Source organism: Musca domestica, unplaced genomic scaffold (assembly GCF_030504385.1).
Source record: "Musca domestica strain aabys unplaced genomic scaffold, Musca_domestica.polishedcontigs.V.1.1 13, whole genome shotgun sequence".
Classification (NCBI taxonomy): Eukaryota; Metazoa; Arthropoda; class Insecta; order Diptera; family Muscidae; genus Musca; species Musca domestica.
The window spans coordinates 17,457,179-17,473,270 of NW_026712172.1; positions in this window are offsets into that span (position 1 = coordinate 17,457,179).

The window sequence follows — 16,092 nt, forward strand, 5'->3', positions numbered from 1 at the left end:
ACAAAAAACAAAAAATGAACAACAAAAGATGCAGTTTCATTAGCTACCTATCTATTATCTCATTACACGTACTCCTCCTTCTTCCTGCCGAACAGCGATTTCATTCAAATCTGGCTGGTGTTGAAATCGAGAAGTGTTAACCAACATCACCAACCCTATCAACAATTTTTCGTTCCCCCACAGTAGATTAATCTTCTTTTTCGATACCGGTAAATGGCCCTTTTTGTGAGAGCATGAGTGAGTCTGTGTGTGTGTGCGTTCACATTACCATTCAACGAAGGGTAGCCATTTGAGAGGCTGTACGAAAAGGTCTACTTCATCGAAACTCATTTCATATGCACTGAGCATCATCTTTGCTCTTGGTCTCTCTCTCTCTCTCACACACGCACTACTTGCATAGCATCATTAATCGACAAAAATGTACTCTAGATTTACCCTTCGTTAATGCATTCGTATTGCAGACATACAGACACATTAAATGTTTGACGCAAGTAAGCTAGGGGGAATGATTGCACATTAAACGGTGGCTCTTGGGAAGTTTTATTACCTCTACCGCTCAGACACGTAGGATGCAGTACTTCAAACTCATTAACTATCGCAATAAAATCTAGAGCAGGTATTAAGAAGACCTTTCTATGGAAATCGATTTAAATAAAATCGAGTTTCATAGAAAGTCAAGTCAAGAAAAACTCAATTCTAACCTAATCTCTTTGCTATAAAAAGGCAATTCAGTCAAATTGCTTGTCTTTTAAGAAGAAAAGAGGAAGTTCAGCTATAATTCAATTCTTTATTTTTCTTAAAAATAAAAAAAAAATAAATTCGACCAATTTTTTTCTACCAAATAATTTCCGACCAAAATTTTCTTTTTAGAAAATTTTTGATATAATAGAGCAACTAAAGTTTTATGAAATAAAATGATGCTGAAATAAAATTAAACAACAAATTTGACAAAAATCTAACAATTTTTTTTGCCCAAAATGAAAATCCGACCAAAATTATTTGTTTACAAAATTTTGAAAAAAAAACTGACTTTTTATGAAATAAAAAGATTTAAAAAATAGTGAATTAAAAATTGTACAAAATTCGACCAAAATATTTTGGCCCAAAAAAATTCCGACCAACATTGAAAAAAATATTGAACAACAATTGGACAAAAATCTACCAATTTTTTTGCCCAAAAAAAACCCGACAAAAATTATTTGTTTAGAAAAATTTTCCGATCCAAATAAAGTAAATGATTTTTTATGAGATATAGACAATAAAAAAAATAGGAAATTGATTGGACAAAATTCGACCGAAATTTTTTTTTTCCCAAAAAAATTCCGACCAAAATTGTCTTTTTAGAAAATTTATCTAATATTAGAGCATTTAAAGTTTTATGAAATAAAATGAAGCCGACAAAAATATTAAACAACAAATTGGAAAAAAAATCGACCAAAATTGTTTTGACCAAAAAAATTCCGACCAAAATTATTCGTTTAGAAAAAATTTCTGATAATAAAGCAATCGACGTTTTATGAAATAAAAATAATTAGAAATAAATTGTGAACAACAAATTGAAAAAAATCGACTAAAATTTTTTGCCTAAAAAAGTTCCGACCAAAATTATTTGTTTAGAAAAATATTCTGATAACGTTTTATGAAATAACAATAATTAGAAATAATTTAATTAGTGAATAAAAAATTGGATAAAATTCGACCAACAATTTTTCTGACCAAAAAAATATATTTTTTTAGAAAATTTATCGGACAATAATTCTACTGAAGTTTTATGAAATTAAATGAACTTGAAAAATAGTGAACAAAAAAATGAGGAAAAGTCGACCCAAAAATTGATTTTCAACAAAATTTCGACTAAATTATGTTTTTTGAAAATTGATCTGGTAATAAAGCAACTGACGTTTTATGAAATAAAAATAGTTAGAAATAATTAGTGAATAAAGAAGTGGACAAAATATCGACCAAAATTGTTTGGCCCAAAAAATAAATACTGACCAAAAATATATATATATTTTTTAGAAAATTTATGTGACAATAATGCAACTGACGTTTTATGAAAATAAATGAATTTGAAAAAAACATAGTAAATAAAAAGTTGGACAAAAATCGACCAAAAACTGGAATTAAAAAAATCCGACCAAAATGATTTTATTTAGAAAATTGATTATATAATAGCGCATTCGACATTATATGAAATTAAATGAACCTTAAAAAATATTGAACAACAAACTGGAAAAAATCGACCAAAATTGTTTTGTCCAAAAAAATTCTGACCAAAAATATATTTTTTAGAAAATTTTATCCGAAAATAAAGCAACTGACGTTATATAAAATCAAATGAACCTGAAAAATATTGAAAAACAAAATAAACAAAAATCGACCAAAATTGGATTAAAAAAAAATCCGACCAAAATTATTTTATTTAGACAAAAATATTAAACGTCCGAATATCAAGCCAAAGTTAAGCAAAACTAAAATAATCTAAAAACAATTCAAAAGGGATCTAAAAATAAAGAACTGTTGTACAAATTTTAATAAATCTGATATACTGTTGTTGATCAAAAAAATCTACGAATTATTATTTTCGACCACAAAAATTCCTATCAATGCCAAAAGTTACGTAATATTTTCTCCATAAATACCAGTTCGGGTATCCTTTGAAGTTTTAAATTCCTATTAAATATCAAAGCAAAAAAATCGACCAAAATCTATTGTCCAAAAATTTACGACCAAAAAAACTTTTTACCGAAAATCAATATAAAAAGTCAAGGTTATTATAAAATTAAGAACATCTTAAGTATTATCAAACAGTTAATTGAGGAAAACTCGACCAAAAATTCATCGGACAAAAATTTCCGACCAAAAATATTTTATGGAATATTGTATAAATAAACATATTGAAGTTCAACAAATTTAAGTAAATCTAATAAATTTTCAAAAACATGGTTGACCAAAAAAATCGGCCAAAAGTTTATTGCCCAAAAATTTTGGTCCAAAATTTTTATACCAAAACCCAAAACTTACTAGATCTTCCCTTTATAAAAGTCAGTACAGCTACAACACGAAAATTTAAACAAAATTAAAAAAAATTCAAATTCGCCCAAAAAATGTATCACCCAATATTTTCCGACCAAAAAGTTGTTATAAGAATACCAACTTAAAAATAAAAGTTAAGATAACACCAATTTAAATAAATTTAAGCAGTTTTATGTTGGCCATAAAAAACGACCAAAAATTTAAGATACAAAAAATCGACCAAAATTTATTGTGATCAAATCAAATCTTTGCGATCAAAAGAAATTGATCTATCTATCGATCGATCGGCTATCCACTGAAAATTTAAACAAATTAAAAAAATCAAATTCGACCACAAAATTTATCACCCAAAAAATTTCCGACCAAATATTTTTATCAGAAAATTGGTCTAAAAGTTAGAATTAAGATAACACAAATTCAAATGAATGGCTAAGAAAAAAAAAACGACCAAAAATTAAAGATACAAAAAACCAACCAAAATTTAATATACAAAAAGCCGACCAAAAATGAATTGCCAAAAAAATTTCTGGCCAAAGAAAATAGATCTAGTATTGAAAATCTTAGGATATGTATAATTAAATATATCTGCAAAAAAATAATAAATTCGAGCAAAAAATGTTTCCCAAAAAAAATTCCGACCAAAAATGTTTCTATTCTAACTTAAAAAAGAGCAAATATTTTCTTTAAAACCCTACATTAGCCCACAATTATAAATGAATAGGGTTATTGAGTTAAGTCTTTCTGCAATGGCATCCATTCCAGCTAAAAAATTCTTAATAGAATCGCTATTCTGCAATTTTTTTCTTTTCGTAGTCATTTCTTATTTAGCTATTATTTTTAACTGCAAATACCACAAAGTCTAATCGAGTCTTTAGCCACTATGTGGAGCACCGCCACTTAGCCTCTTCTGTTTGAAGTGCTCTGAAGACTGATTGTTTGTTATTTGTTCAAGTTAATTGCTTTTCTATTTATTTAACTAATTAATATGGTTTGTTGCTGCTATTGTTGTTGTTGTTGTTTTAGTTGCATGTGCGTGCTGTGTAGGTTGTAAATTTGCCATTTTCTCAGGGGGATTAGTGCAAATTATTATTTGGGTCGACTATAATTAAAAAAAGTGATAAAAATATACAATCGAGGGGGGTTATTACAAGTCAGATGGCAATAGAAACCAATTAGGATCTCCATGATTGGTATTCAGCGAAGCTTTTTCACAAAAAGTTTTGAAAAAAATTAAAGAAAATTTTTAACTTTTCCGTATTTTATTTAAAACCAAACAAAAAAGAGAAAAGGACCACAAATTTAACGGCCAAAAAAAATCCGACCAAATGTCTTTTTTTTAGACAATCGATCTAAAAATACAATAACTGAAGTTATAAGAAATTAAATAAGTCTTATAAAAACTATCAAATAAATGACTGACCAAAAAAAAGTTGACCAAAATATTTTGTTTTCTAAAAATTAACCTAAAAAGAAAATAACTGAAGTCATAAAAAATTAAATAAATTTGAAAAATAAATATCCGACAGATGGAAAACCCATCAAAAATTTCCCACCAAAAATATTTTTTTGAAAATCTATAGCAAAATAAAATAATTGTAGTTATACGAAATTTAATAAACGTGTAAAAAAATAACTTAAAATCGACCAAAAATATTTCGCCCAAAAAAATTTTTCGACCAAAATTATTTATTAAAAAAAGTTAAAGGAAATGGAATTAAGAGGAAAGAACGTTTGAACAGGATGGACAGGTTGGACAGATGGCCAACCAAAATAAAAACAATGACCAGAATATTTTGCTCAAAAAAATGTCCGAATAACATGTAATTATACAAAATTACATAAATCTGACAAAAAAAAAAAATTAAATTAAACTCCAAAAAACCCATCGAACATCGAAAAAAATAACCAAAAATTTTAGCCCGAAAATATTCCGAACAAATCGTTCTGAAAATAATGCCACTAAAGTTAAACTTATAGTTTATAATTGCAAACAAAATACTAACGAGCAGATAACCAAAAAATCGACCAAAATGTTTTCGTCCAAAAATCGTCGACCAATATTATTTTTTATCGAACTATTTTTACCGAAAATAATAATAATAATAATAATAATAATAATAATAATATAATAATAATAATGAAAAAGCTTTCGAAAAATGATAAAAAAATCGACCAAATTTTTTCCCAAATATTTTCGACCAAAAATTTTCACGTAATCGATTTGAAAATAATTATAGTTATATGTAATTAAATAAATCTGAAAAAAATGACGCCCAAATGACTAATAACATTATTCGAATAATTTGCCCAATAAGTTTCGTCCAACAATTTTTATCTGAAAATCGATCTGAATAAATTAATCAGAGTCATGTGAAAATAAACAAAGAAAGAAATTACGATGATTTAGAAAAAAAGAAATTAAAAAATCGACAAAATTTTTTTGTCCAAAAAAAAGTTGCGCCCAAAAAATCTATTTAAAAATAATAATGGATATATATACTACAACCGAAAAAATATCGATCAAAAGACTAACACAAAAATCAAACAAAATTAATTTGCCCAAACATTTCCGACCAAAATTTTTTGAACCAAAAATTCTCGAACTTTTTTTTTAGAAATAAAGTAAAAACAGAAATTTTCGTTAAATTTTTTTTTTTAAATAATCCATTTGAAAATAATTATAGATATATAAAACTAAATAAATCTGAAAAAAATCTCGATCAAAGTAATCAAACAGAAATATTTTTCCCAATAAGTTTCGACCAAAATTGTTTTTATCCGAAAATCGATCTGAAAAAAATAATTAGAGTCGTGTGAAAATAAACAAAGCAAAAAAAAAATCTGTTGAAAAATTACGATGATTTAGAAAAAAAATATAAAAAAATCGAATCGAATCGAATTTTTTTTTTGCCCAAAAATATATATTTTCCAAATAACCTATTTGAAAATTATAATAGATATATATATACTACATCGGAAAAAATATCGATCAAAAGACTAACACAAAAATTAAACAAAATTAATTTGTCCAAAAAATGATCAAAATTTTTTGACACAAAATTCTCGAACAATTTTTTTAGAAATAAAGTAAGAACAAAAATTTTCGTTAAAAAATATTTTTTTTTAATAATCGATTTGGAAATAGTAATAGTTTTATAAAATTAAATACATCTGAAAAAAATTATCGATCAAATTAATCAAACAGAATCAGAAAATCGATCTGAAAAAAATAATTGGAATTGTGTGAAAATAAATTAAACTAAAAAATATTCCGAAAAACTAAGATGATTGACCGAAAAAATCGACCAAATTTTTTTGCCCAAAAAATTTCTGACCAAAAAATATATTTTTATCATGTACTCGATTTGAAAATATTACCAGTTATATGTAATTAAACAAATCTGAAAAAATTAACGAGCAAATTAATCGAACAGAATTATTTCCCCAACAAGTTTCGACCAAAAACGTCTTTTATCCGAAAATCAATCTGAAAAAAAATTAGAGTTGTGAAAATAAACAAAGCAAAAAAATATATCGAAAAATAACAATGATTTACAAAAAAAAAATCAACCAAAATTTTTTTGCCCAAAAACATTTCCGACCAAAAAAATATTTTTATTCCAAATAATCTATTTGAAAATAATAATAGATATGTGAAGTTAGCTACATCTGAAAAAATATTGAGCAAATGACTAATAAAAAAACGAACAAAATTAATTTGCCCAAAAATTTCCGACCAAAAATTACCAAAAATGTATGACCCAAAATATTTCCGACCAAAAAAAATGTTTCTAAAGAGGTTTAAATGTATTTCTTCGGAAAAATTTCGCTTACTGGGGACTATACGAAGACGTGGATACGGAATTTTTTGTCATGGGCTGTAGTACCCATAACGAACTTCAAATACCAAATTTGAAATAATTCCACTGAATAATGTTGCTGAAATCATCAAAATACCCAATATCGGGAGGTGCCGTTATATGGGGGCTATACGAAGAAGTGGACCTGTAAGCAAAATTTTTTGCCCTAGGTTGTGGTACCCATTACGAACTTCAAATACCAAATTTGAAAAAATTCCGGTCAATAATGTCGCTAAAATCATTAAAATACCGAATATCGGGAGGTACTGTTATATGGGGGCTATACGAAGACGTGGACCTGCATACAAACAATTTTGTCATAGGCTGTAGTATCCATTACGAACTTCAAATACCAAATTTGAAACAATTTCGGTGAATAATGTCGCTAAAATCATCAAAATACCGAATATCGGAAGGTACCGTTATATGGGGGCTATACGAAGACGTCGACCTGCAAGCGAAATTTTTTGCCCTAGGTTGTAGTACCCATTAAAATCTTTCAATACGAAATTTGAAACGATTCCGGTGAATAGTGTTACTGAAATCATTAAAATACCGACTATTGGGAGGAATTATACGAAGGAGGAGTTATACGAAGACATGGACCTGCAAGCAAAATTTTTTGTCATAGGCTGTAGTACCCATTACGAACTTCAAATGCGAAATTTGAAATAATTTCGGTAAATAATATCGCTAAAATCATTAAAATTCCGAATATCGGGAGATACTGTAATATGGGGCCTATGCGAAAATATGGACCCTCCATAGAATGGTGGAGGGTATAAAAATTACTTACGAATAAATTAGCAAACTGTAATTTGTTCAGAGAAAGAAAAATTACAGAAATTTAATTAAGAAATTAAGTTAAATTTTTCAACAAAAAAAATTGTCCGACTTGGATTTTTTTCCAAAAAATTTAGCTAAATTTTCTGAAAATTTCCGAAAAAAAAATCAAAAAAAAATACTTACAACCTAATACCTCTCCCCACTCCCCTGAGGATGTGTAAAATTTACAGCACAACAACAACAAATATGACCGAATTAATTTGTTAAAGCAATTAACCTGGGCAAATATTTGAACCTTTAGTTCAGCACAACGCTCCGCATAAGCTGAAAATATTTAGTAACTTAGAAATAGTTTCAAAATTTATAGTCGCGGACAATGGCTCTCACATTCCTTGCCACCCTCACAGCTGTGGATATTCCACTTCGAAATTTTAGTACTTTAATGGATTTGAAACTACGCCTGGATATTGAAACCTTTGTCGTATTCGATTATGAAAATCGTGGAAATTTGGTAAATGTCCTTCAGAGAGGAGAGGGGAGGAGATTTTCTCTTCCAAATATTCCCCTGGTGATTGTAAGCCAAAATATTGGTTGGCTTTTGAAGAATAATTTTTCGCGGAATTTTTTGCCCTTGGTTGCTGTGCAAAGTCGCCGGGAGAAAAATGCGGAAATTTTGAAAATCCTTTTGACAGCCATGCAGCGCTGACATCTAAGGTTGGTGGTTTTTGTGGCCATGGAAAGTTTGGAACCCTTGGAGAAATGGCGTTTTTTGTGGCAGTGGTGCCATAAATATGGTTTCTTTAAATCGGTGTTGATAAATTTCCAGGCCATGGAGGAGGTAGTGATTTTCCAACACTACAACAACAAGGAACAAGAGCAGGTTACAGCATTGTCATCAGGGGGAGAATTTTGGAATTTTTATGTGGAAAACGGGAAAAACACAAATGGCTATCCCATTCGAGTGACTTTGGGAAACAATCCTCCAAGATCTTTGCTGTGGTGGTCCCATGAGGAAGCTGAAAACCACTCTAGACCTCATCTCCACATCAGTGGCTATTATGCCACAATTTTGGAAATTTTTGCCCAACAATACAATGCCTCACTGCAGTACCTCATCATCAATCCCGATAAGCAGTATTACAACGAATTGGACTGCCTGGATCGCATTCGTGAAAATCGCACCGATGTCTGTGCCGATGCCATGATAATGGGCCATCGGAGGAGATTAGCCATAGCTATCTCATGGTACCCTACGATACACCCATGGATCGTTTTTACTATTTCGTGAAACCCTTCCAGCCCCAGGTATGGCTTTGGGGAGAGCTCACCTCGTGCTATGTCACCTTAATGCTTTCGCTGGTGAATCGCCTGCAAAGGGGCCACTGGAATTTCCCACAAAATTATCTCAACTCCATGATGGCCTCGGCCAATCTACCCTTTCATCTGCCTCTGATCCTGGGATGGCGTAGAAAATTCTTGGAGATTTTCATGTTCATTTGTGGTTTTGTTCTGGCCAATTGGTATTTGTCACTGCTCTCCAGTTTGCTTTCCAGTCGGCTCTATGACCGTTACATATCTTGCCTGGAAGATTTGCAAAAACACAATCTCAGCATAATTTTGAGTGAATATGAATATCTCTTCCTCAAGACCAGCCAACTGTCGCCGCTCATCGGCCAACAACTGCAAATTGTCGACAATGAATTTCTTTTGGAAAATCGCCGCAACCTTAGACCCGAATATGCCTATTACAGTCAGTATGACAAAAATCTCTTCTATTTGCGCCAACAGATTTATATGGAAAAACCGAAAATGAGAGAGCTCACAGAATATCCCATAAATCCGGTCTATGGTGGTATTCCCATGCGTCCCAACTGGCCATTGGAAGATAAGTTGAATAACCTCATGGGCTATATGCTGGAGAGTGGAGTATTCATACGCATCCTCGATGACACCTTTTATGATGCCCTGCGCATTGGCCATTTACATTATTTTCCCATGGATGGCAACTCTGTGGAACCGTTGAGCTTGGATTATTTCCGCATGCCCGGCACTCTGTTGCTGGTGGGCTATTCGATGGCTTTGGTCTCTTTTTTGATGTAAATTTTAATAAAAAAATTTAAGAAATATTTTTTATTTTTTTTTTCTGGAGGATAAAGAGGACAATTTTCCCATGTCCGTCCGTCCGTCGATTTAGCGATGTCCGTCCGTCTATCCGTCTGTGGAAATCACTCTAGCTTCCGAACGAATTGAAGTAGATTGATAAAATTTTGCTCAAATGTATGTTATGTCAGCAGGACTTTTGGTATTGAAAATGGGCCATGTAGGTCCACGTTTTGGTATAGCCCCCATATAACGGTACCTCCCGATATTCGGTATTTCGATGATTTTAGCGACATTATTTATCGGAATTGTTTCAAATTTCGCATTTGAAGTTCGTAATAGATACTACAGCTTAAGACAGAAAATGAGCCATGTGGGTCCACATCTTCGTATAGCCCCCACAGAAGGGTACCCCCCGATATTCGGTATTTCGATGACTTTAGCGACATTATTTACCGGAATTGTGTCAAATTTGGTATTTGAAGTTCGTAATGAATACTATAGCCTAAGACAGAAAATGAGCCATGTAGGTCCACGTCTTCGTATAGCCCCCATGTAACGGTACCTCCCGATATTCGGTATTTTGATGATTTTTGCGACATTCTTCACCGGAATCGTTTCAAATTTGGCGTTTGAAGTTCGTAATGGATACTACAGCCTATGACAGAAAATGAGCCATATAGGTCGACGTCTTTGTATAGCCCCCATATAACGATACCCCCCGATATTCGATATTTTGATGATTTTAGCGACATTATTTACCGGAATTACTTCAATTTTGGTATTTAAAGTTCGTAATAGATACTACACCCTATGCCAGAATTTTGTCTGTGCCGGTCCAAGTCTTCGTATATCCCCCATATAACGGTACCTCCCGATATGCGGTATTTCTATGATTTTTGCGATATTATTCATCGGAACTGTTTCAAATTTGGCATTTGAAGTTCGTAATAGATACCACAGCTTAAGAAAGAAAATGAGCCATGTAGGTCTACGTCTTCGTGTAGCCCCCATATAACGGTACCTCCTGATATTCGGTATTTCGATGATTTCAGCGACATTATTTACCGGAAATGTTTCAAATTTGGTATTTGAAGTTCGTAATGGATACTACAGCCTATGCCAGAAAATTGTCTGTGCAGGACCACGTCTTCATATAGCCCCCCATATAACGGTACCTCCCGATATTCGGTATTTTGATGATTTTAGCGACATTATTTACCGGAATTCTTTCAAATTTGGCATTTGAACTTGATGATTTTAGCGACATTATTTACCGGAATTCTTTCAAATTTGGCATTTGAACTTCGTAACGGATACTACAGTCTTAGATAAAAAATTGTCTGTGCAAGTCCACGTCTTCGTATAGCCTCCATATAACTGTACCTCCCGATATTCGGTATTTAGAGGATTTTAGCGACATTATTTACCGGAATTGTTTCAAATTTGGTATTTGCAGTTCCTAATAGGTACTGCAGCTTATGACAAAAAAATTGTCTCTGCAGGTCCACGTCTTCGTATAGCCTCCATATAACGGTACCTCCCGATATTCGGTATTTCGATGATTTTACCGATATTATTTACTGGAATTGTTTCAAATTTTGCATTTGAAGTTCGTAATGGATACTACAGCCTATGACAGAAAATTACCTGTGCAGGTCCACGTCTTCATATAGCCCCCATATAACGGTATCACCCGATATTCGGAATTTTGATGATTTTAGCTACACTATTCGCCTGAATTTTTTTCAAGTTTGGCCTATGACAAAAGTTGCCTATGCAGGTCCGCGTCGTCGTATAGACCCTAATATAACGGGTACATTCGGTATTTTTAAGATTTTAACAGAATTTTCTTTTAACGGATTTAATTTTTTTTTTTTTTTTTTTTGAAAATTTTTAAATTTGTTCCAAAAGGTGGAGGGTATTCCATGATCGGCCTGGCCAAACTTACAGTTTTTTTACTGGTGTTTATCTATATTTTCTATAAAAAAAATTTCCTGAATGGAATTTTTTTCTACAGAAAAACTTTGCCGAATAGAGTTCCAATTGGAAAATCATTGATTATTTTGAAGTCTTTGTTTTTTTTTTAAATTTCGTTCGGTTCCCAAAGATGAAGATCATCGTCATTATCCTCCATTGTCTGGGTTCCTCCATTGTGTCTCCAATCTTTTACAGGCCTGCTTTTGTGTATTAGTCTGTGTGGTTGTGTGTGGCCTGTGAAGATCGTATGGCCTGTGAAGATCGTAAAATGGAAGTGCGTGGGTTGTCCTCTGCTCTCGTTGCTGGTTTTGTAAATAAATTGGAGACCAACATGTGAAGCCAGGTTGATGTCTGCCTCGTTCGGTCTTGATCTTAACTCTCTTGCCCCATTGCTGATGATGATTATTACCACCAGATCTTGGCTTGACTTGACTCCAAGCTTTGGGTTAAATGCTGGGCTAAGTGTGTGCGGTTACGTGGCTCTGTGGCTTGGAGTTCCAATCTCTATTTCTTTTGTTTGTTTGTTTTTTATGATTATTACTTGCATTTTCCTTTAACTTCTACAGGTACGCCCTGTTTTTGCCCTTTTCCCTTTACATGCTCCCCCCATTACGATGGCTGTTATGCAGTTGAGGTGTTCTGGAACTTTTGTTATAATTTTCCTTGCCGTTCGCTTTTAATGGTTTCTGAAGATACTCTGAAAATTTCTGTTTTTTTCAGCCAGACTTCAGAATGAACCTCAAGAAGTGGGGAGAAGGTGCAGAACACCGCGAACTCCAATGCTGGACTGAAAAAAAAACCACAAAAATTCCCATGGGTGGTTTAAGGGCTTTGGTGTTTTTTGGTGATGACAACAGAAATTGTCTGGGATCTGTTGTGTGTGTCTGTCGAGTGACTGGCTGGATGGCTACAGATCGTAAAAACCAAACTTAAGATAGTGTCAAGAAAGCATTTTTGTTCGCCTTCATAAATAAAATTGTCATGAAGCAGAAAAAAAAAACAACAACAACAACGACAACAAAACTTTAAGGAAATATTTAAGTTTTGAAAAAAATGCGTGGGTTGTTGCTTTCAAAAGCCAAACATAAATTCTGTTCTGCAAATATTTTTATGGACCCATTATCGTTTCGGAATTCCTTTGTAATCAACATTTTTTTGGTAACACAAAATCCAACCCTCCTCCCCCCTTCCGTACAGTTTAATCACAAAATACCGGTATTGAAAACGGCAAGATTGCTCTGGGATGAGGAAAAAAAAATGACTCCTCCCGGTCAGTTACAAAAAAAACAAAAAAAAAAAAACATTCCAGTATTGAAAATTTTATTGAAAAGTCTAGTTGGCATCATAACATGCATGCTATGCATTCTCTTCATTTCCCACTGGCAGACACATACTAATACTAAAGGATCCGTACATGCTAATCCTAAGCTAAGACCTAAGATTTTTTTTTTTAAATTGTTGCCATGAGGTTTTGGAGTACAAACTCAAATTTTTAATAATTACAGGTTAATTCCAGTAGATTTTGAAAGTAGGGCTAAAAACTGAAGATCGGCAAAGTAATTTAAACAAGTAAAAACGCTAAGAAGTTCGGTCGGGTCGAACTTTGAATACCTTCCACCATTTGGTACAAATTTGGCAATTTAAAAAAAATAAAATCCGTTAAAAGTTCTGTGAAAATCTTAAAAATACCGAATGTAGCCGTATATTAGGGTCTATACGAAGACGTGGACCTTCACAGACAATCTTAGGCTGTAGTATCCGTTACGAACTTCAAATACAAAATTTGAAACAATTTCGGCAAATAATGTCGCTAAAATCATTAAAATACCGAATATCGGAAGGTACCGTAATATGGGAACTATACGAAGACGTGGACCTGTACAGACAATTTTCTGTCATAGGCTGTAGTATCCGTTACGAACTTCAAATATCAAATTTCCGGTGAATAATGTCGCTTAAATTACCAAAATGCCGAAAAAAGGTAGGTAGCATTATATGGGTTCGGAAACTAGAGTGATTTCCACAGACGGATAGACGGACAATAAATTGATAAAAATTTACTCAAATGTGTATTATGTCTGCAGGACTTTTGGTATTGAAAATGGGCCATGTAGGTCCTCGTTTTGGTATAGCCCCCATATAACGGTACCTCCCGATAATCGGTATTTTGATGTTTTTGGCGACATTATTCATTGGAATTGTTTCAAATTTGGTATTTGAGGTTCGTAATGGATAGTACAGCCTATGACAGAAAATTGTATGTGCAGGTCTACGTCTTCGTATAGCCCCCATATTCGGTACCTCCCGATATTCGGTATTTTGATGATTTTAGCCACATTATTCACCGGAATTGTTTCAAATTTGGTATTCGAAGTTCGTAATGGGTACTGCAGCCTATGACAGAAAATTGTCTCTGCAGGTCTACGTCTTCGTATAGCCCCCATATTCGGTACCTCCCGATATTCGGTATTTTGATGATTTTAGCCACATTATTCACCGGAATTGTTTCAAATTTCGCATTTTAAATTCGTAATGGATACTACAGCCTATGACAGAAAATTGTCTCTGCAGCTTCACGTCTTCGTATAGCCTCCATATAACGGTACCTCCCGATATTCGGTATTTTAATGATTTTAGCGACATTATTTGTCGGAACTTTTTCAAATTTAATATTTGAAGTTCGTAATAAATACTACAGCCTATGACAGAAAATTGTCTGTGCAGGGCCACGTCTTCGTATGACCACCATATAACGGTTCCCCCCGATATTCGGTATTTTGATGATTTTAGCGACATTATTTACGGAATTATTTCAAATTTTTGTATTTGAAGTTCGTAATGGATACTACAGCCTAAGATTGTCTGTGAAGGTCCACGTCTTCGTATAGGCCCTAATATACGGCTACATTCGGTGATTTTAAGATTTTAACAGAATTTTTAATGAATTTTAATTTTTTGAAAATTGCCAAATTTGTACCAAATGATGCAGGGTATTCAAAGTTCAGCCCTGCCGATCTTACAGCTTTTTTACTTTTTTTTATTTTTTTTTTTATAAGAAACTCTTTGCTCTCTCTTTACATATTTTTAAAGAAAAAATTCTCCAAATCCCAATTCGCAAACGGTTTCCAAAATATGGCAACCCTGCTTTTCCGTTGCTTTGTTTCTTCTTCTGGTACATTCCTCACCTACCATTATCTTTTGGAATTTATTATTGTTTTGGTATTCTATTTCTTTGTTGTTGCCACTGTTACCTTACTGAGGCTCTTCCTCGCTCGTTCTCCCCACCCAAACCACAAGAGTATGTTAATGAGACTGACTGGCTGGGTGTAATTTGTGGCTACTTGCCACAAATTGCCACCGTTAAATTGTTGCAAATGTGGTTGCAATGATTTGTAAACCACAGAAATAATTATAGAGGAAGGGGGATGGGTGGGTTCGAAATTACAATAAAAAAATAAAATTTCGTTAAAAAAATCGCGTTTGTTTCTGATCTTTGAAAAAATATTTTTAAGAAGCTCCCGTTTGGTATAGGACGTTGACAAAATATATTTTTTAAAAATGTACATTTTTTTATAGGTCGTTGAGAAAAAAAGTAAAGATTTTGAAAAAAAAAATGTTTGGAAAAATTGGATTTATTTACGGTTCCCAAAAAAATTATTAAAAAAAAACTCAATAAATTTTTAATAATTCCTTTTATTCTTTGCCTTACAGATTTCATCCTGGAACCACAACGAAACTACTAACAAAAAATCTTATAAAAGGTAAGTTCGAGCTAAGAAAATATGTGCATTCTGTAATTTCGAAAACTGCCTCCTTTCTTCAGTCCTACTCTCACTGGAACCTTTATTCCCATTCCAAATTTTAAATTTTTACCTCTAATAATTCACATAATACGAAATGATACCAAAAGTTGTACATTTTAGTACTTTTCGCACACTTAAGGTGCGAATTTCCAAAACCCCTTTGGTACATCCATCGTACACTCCATCAGTAACCCTCATTCCAAATTTAAGGGTTCTAGCTGCTCTACTGGTTCGTTAAATACAAAGAGTACCGTATTTAATACCTTGTAGTTCCTTTCGTACCGTTCTAGTACGAATTTCCAAAAACCCAGCCTTATCTGACACCTTCGAACCAAGAGTGACCCTCTCCCGTACACTCCATCAGTGACCCTCATTCAAAATTTCTCCAAAAGAGTTCTAGCTGCTCTACTGATTCGTCAAATACTATAGGGTACCGTATTTAGTACCTTTTAGTACTTTTTGTACCGTTCTAAGACGAATTTCCAAAAACCCAACCTTATCTCATTCGAAAGTTCTCCAAAAGAGTT